Genomic DNA, 5,990 nt, shown 5'->3' with positions numbered 1-5,990 from the left:
TGTCTCTACTCCCTTGCTCTCATAGGGATGGAAGGTGCTGTTCAAGCTACCATAAGTGAAAGACAATAATCATCAACCTTACCCAACTATGAATCCTCTCAAATACAGTAACAAATGTCCCAGAAGGCTATGCCCACTGGTGCAACAGTGGCATGAACATTATGGAAGTAGCCACCCTTCCTAATTGAACATAAGGCCTGCTTCACAGGGTGGAGTTCATACCTGACATTAGGCTTTGCACCTGACATTAGGCTTTGTAAGTCTTAGGAACCTGAGGATCCTAACTGTTATAATAAAACTTAGGGCATAGATGATACCTGTTGGCCAAGCAAAAACACATTGAAAAGACTTATTTATGTGCTTGGTAAATTTATACGCCCTTGGAAAATGTCACAGAATCTGATGGTGGCTTGGTTTTGGACTTATGAGTCCCAGAACTATAGGAAAGAATTGTTTGTTGTTCCAGCATTTTGAGCAACCTCTAGACTAACTTCCGTAGTGGGCTACACCAGTTGCCACTCCCACCAGTAGAGAATAAGAGTTCATATTTCCCCACCCAATCTCCAGCGTTTATCATTATATATTTTTTGTTTTGTTTTATCCTAGCCATTCTGAAGGAAGTAGGGTGAAATCTCAAAGCAATTTTAATTGGCACTTTATATATATATACATATATAATTATATATATATAATTTTTATTTTATGTGTATGAGTGTATTGCCTGCATGTATATGAGTTCACCAGTGTCATGCAATGCTGGGAAGTCAGAAGAGGGCTTCAGAATTCCCTGGAACTACATTTAAGGACAGTTCGCAGCCACCATGTGGGTGCTGGGAATCAAACCCGGGTCTTCTGCAAGAGCAGTCAATGCTCTTAACCACTGAGCCATCTCTCCAGCCCTGGCATTTTCTTAATGACTAAGAATGTTGAACATTTGATAAATATTTCTCAATCATTATATTTCACCTTTCAAGGACTCTCCACTTAGTTCTATGAACCATTTTTAAAATATATTTTCTGGGGCTAGAGAGATGGCTAAATGGTTAAGAGCACTGATTGCTCTTGCAGAGGACCCCAGTTCAAATCCCTGCACCCACATGCCAGCTAAGAACTGTCTGTAATTCCAGTTCCAAGAGATCTGACACCCTCTTATGACCTCCGTGGGCATTTCGCAACATGGGTGCACTTACATGCATGCAGGCAATACACTCATACATGTAAAATAAAAACAATGAATATAATATTAAAAAGTAAATGTTTTAGGGGCTGGAGAGATGGCTCAGCAGTTAAGAGCACTGAATGTCCTTGCAGAAGACCCGGGTTCAGATCCCAGCTCCCATGTGTCAGTCAACAATTGTCTGTAACTCCAGTCCCAGGGGATCTGACAGCCTCTTTTTACGTTCATGGACATTGAATGACGCGGGTGCACTTCCATACATGCAAGCAATACACATATACACATAAAATAAAAATAATAAATAAAATAAATAATTTATGTGTTCTGTTTTCTTGGTGTCTAGTTTTCTGGGTTTTTTATGTATACTAGACACTGTCTGACAGATGTATAGCTGGTAAAGCTTTTATCCCTTTGTGTAGTAGTTCTCTTCATTTGAATGTTGAATGATGGTGTCCTTCGTTGCACAGCAACTTTTTAGTTTCAAGAGGTCTGAGTTTTCAGTTATTGATCCTAATGCCTGTTCCGTTAGTATATATTCCTAGCTGAGGAGCTATTAGCAACTGATAGCTGCTAAGAGAGGGAAATTTTGTTTTCTTTAAGAGTATGGCCCCAAGTAGATCAACCACACTCTAGTGGATGGCTCTGCACTCAAAAGTGTATGGGAAGCACGAACTGGACTCAGGGGTTTAAAAAGAGAAATGTAGGCACAGAGTTGGGTGGGTAGGAAGGGAATTGGTTCTAGGAAGAGTTAGGGGAGGAGAATGAATATGATCAAAAATATAATATATAAAATTCTTACAGAATTACTGAAATATTTTTAAAGAATTATTTGAGTTACTTGAAGTGTTTCTAGCATCTCAAACTGTGACACTGGATCTGTCATTCAAACTGGGGATGGACTCTTAGGAGATATTGGTATTGGGAGGAGGAGACTGTATACTAAGCATCTGAAGGCAGAAGGACTCAATAAAAACAAGGGCGCGTGCTTTTGTCCTGCTTTAATCTCACGAGCATGTTCCTAAGGTCTCCAGAAAGTCAGTATTGTATGGCCTCTGCGTCCTTTCCAATTCCAAATTTAGCTGTCCTCTGGTAATTGTGAGGCCTGGGAAAGTAAACTATCTCTTCCAAGTTCTGTTTTTATGCATATTAAATGGGAAATGGGGACAATGAGAGACTGAAACCAAATCCCTCAAGTTTACAATACAGAATAGAATCTGTTTCTCAGTACATTTTAGCGTCTGTCTAGAGAGAAGCTTCAAGGAATGACTGGCCTCACCTTGGTAGAGTAGGACTTGGTGCAGAATATCCAATCTCTGATAGAGACACGCTGCTCAACTCTGCCCTTGGAGGGAGGTGTGAGCACTACAGTGAAGCCATTTCCCTAGGCAGATGTCTGTGTTCTCTGGCAAACACCGCCCACATTTGTCCATGTTTCTCCAAAAGCATTTGTAAGTAAGTAATGCTCTAAGGAAAAGGAAAGTTGTATATTGATTAGAATAGACACCCTTTTGTGCTCTCAAAGTGGTTAAAAATAATAAGCCACTTTGGTGAGGGCTAAGGTAACCTGGCTTATTACGAAAGGGATATATTTATCCCCAGGAGTGAGAGGCTTCACCTGCCACAGAGGGTGCATGTGTGACGCTGCATTTTGTCTCTCCACAGTGTGCTTAGAGGAGATTAAGAAAGCAGAAGCCTGGTCATTCCCCCTTTGCATTTACACAGAAAATACAGTTCTCTGGGTATGTATTACTGTCTTGCATCTCTTTTAGGATAGATTTGCATACACTCTTTTCAGTACATGCAGTCTCTTCCTACGTTGTAGACTTCAAATGCACACACGCAACACACACACACACACACACATCAAACACTGCAGAATTTTCTTCTTTCTTTTCTCTCAGCCAGTGTATCAGCTAAATCGTCTGTCTCCTTTGTTCTTATCCACTATACCTATAAACCACCTGATGTGTAGGACTTATCTCCTCCTGATCAAATTATGTACGAATGTACGCACTCAGTCTCAGGAAGTCTGAATTTGCAATTCCTTTGACTTGAATGAAATTGTTTCTGTTTTCCGTGCGGCGGCTTGCTTCTCAGTATTCAGGTATCAGGCCAATTGCTGCTTTTTTGAGGAGTATTTCATGATTGAAAAACGAAGCTAGCCTGACAGTCTCCAATCACTACCACTCACTTTCAGCTGCACTGTCTCACATTACCCTATTTTATCTGTGTCCCTGATATCATCTTATTTGCGGTTACCAGTTGTTTTCTCCATTAGAAGAAAAACAGCACCTTGAGGGTGATGATTGCCAGTTTTATTTATTATTGTACTCTGCACTTTAACAAAGCCCACTGTAGAGTAACTGCTCGGTGAGCATTTGTTGGCTGACTAACTTCTCTACCCACCACATAGCAAGTTTCTATTTGATGGAAGCTATGCCTTTTATACACAGCATACAAAAAAAATCCTAGAAAAAGTTATATACGTAAATATTTATTGATCAAACGCATGACAGTGAATTAGCCAATCAAAACCAGTTATACATTGGAAAGTCAGAAAGGCAAGCAGTTTCATGGACTGCGATTACTGGGGAGGCTGTCCAGCGGAAACTGGATGGAAGACATCAAAAAGTCAATTATGATGCCAAATAAAGGAAGTCCGTGCTTTGTACATATACAATTTCAACCTATGTTCATAAACACCGACTTGACAAAATGAGTTTTATGCTTCAACAGAATTCATTTTTAAAAAGTGCCTTTGAAACCTGTCATAGGATCACCTGCTGGTTCATTAAAGAACACATTGAGGGGAGTGAGTTGCTTGGTGACAGGTGTCCTGACAACATGCTAATAGTAAATCCATTGAAGGCATGATGTTGACTTTCAGGAAAGCTTTCCCTTTCTTCCTTGCCATACTCCCATTTTGTATAAAGAGTGCCTCTCCTGAGGCATCATAATGATAGTCCACAAATAAGCCTCTTCCTCCAAGAAAGACTAACTGTAGGGGAAAAGATAATCACTTCGTTCCTTTATCTCCAAATTATTTGTAATAAAATCTGAAATCACACCACAAGGTCTTTCATGCGGATGTCATAAATTAAGATGCATCAGCGTATTTGGTACATCTGTTCTATTCTCTGACCCTTTGTCTCCTGCAAAGAGCACACCAACCTCAATACCCAGCAGACAGCATTTACGCAAATGATGTCGTGGTCTACAGCATTAATATTCGGTGATTGTCTGTCATAGACACCTTACTGTACATCTGTTATGCAAATGTATGTTAATTCGGACTCACTGACAGCTGCCTCGCTTCCCTTCCTAGAATGATCTTTTCCATTTTGAAGTTTGCAATCTGTTACCCAAAATGTTAATCCAACAATTAGCTGAAATTGCTAAACAGAAATTGTACATGTTCAGTCTAAAATAGAAGGTAGCATTTTAAAATAGATGATGAACCTTCTTCCCACATCATTTATTTTATATGTGCTTCCACAGAGTGTACACATTGTTCTCGGAACAGCTTGGCTGGGGGTAAGTGGCAGTTCTCCTTACCCTAGTCCTCGGAGGGTGACAAGAGAAGAGACATCATAATTCCTGTCACTCACAGGACTTTGTCATCTAAGGTGATTTTAGTGATATACAGGTTTATTTCAAAGTCTGAGATGTCTGTTATTCCCCCCACAATAATTTGTATCAAGTACTTGGATATTAAGAAATAGCAACTCAGAATTATAAAATGATGGATGACCTAAGGGAATATCCCAGAGTCACAGAGTATTGTAAACACTCTCTCACTACGTGCTTGATGGATGTTAAGTAAAGATGCATCTATATTTACTAACTGTATTTATTCTAAGGGATGGATGATGGACCCTGAGACAGTCATAGGTCTATGCATTAAGATTTTCAAAAACACTATGGTACTTGAGACAATAACAGCAGAAAAATTATTAAACATTTGGCAAAAATCTACCAAGCATAAGTACTTGTGACAGGCCTACTGTGTGGGAGTTACCATGTTGGCCATAGGAGTTAATGATTAACTCCTTTGAATGTGTCATATAAAGCCTATTTTACTCTAGTCTGACATGCTTTGTTTGTAATTTATTTCTGCAGTAGTTATAAGACAAAAGATGAATGAAATAGACTAAAACATACTAAATGCATGATAAGTCTCTGCTTATTTTCAGGAGCTCTATCAATAAGATGTAGGCAGTAAAGCAAACATTCATTAATTTTTACAAGATTCTATTATTTTAAGAGATTCTAAGATTTCAAAACTAATTTAAATCCCTGTGCATACCCACTTCATCTTAATAGAGTTTATCTTAGATTTTTTAATTGGTTTTTATAATTTCATATTTACATAGTACTATTGAATAGGTTAGTACAACAAAATCTCATAAATTATTTCAAAGACCAAATGTGAGCTTATGTAACTTTTGGTGGCTGCTAGATATTTTCTAAGCAAACATGTATGAAAACTCAGTGTAAGCTACTGTTTATCTATTTACCAAGTCCTGGGGTTATGTGAATGAGAGGGCAAGGGCACAATGTCATTAAATAATTTTGCCCACGTTTATGTAGCTTGAAGAAAGAGCTGCAATTTGACCCTGAGCTGGGTGTCTTGCTACCTTTGTTATTGTTATGTCAAATATCATCTTTTCAATTCTTATGCTAGGGCAGAAGATATACTTTCGTGAGCTATTTTTCCTTCATTAGGTTGTCCTGCCTCAGGCAATGGTTCATCTGTGCCATTGCCTCAGAGCAGTCACAGAACAGTCACAGATGAGCTCTATGTCCCAGAACC

This window comes from Nannospalax galili, unplaced genomic scaffold (genome assembly GCF_000622305.1).
Source record: "Nannospalax galili isolate Female #2095 unplaced genomic scaffold, S.galili_v1.0 scaffold271, whole genome shotgun sequence".
NCBI lineage: Eukaryota > Metazoa > Chordata > Mammalia > Rodentia > Spalacidae > Nannospalax > Nannospalax galili.
Note: the sequence above shows the minus strand (reverse complement) of the source record.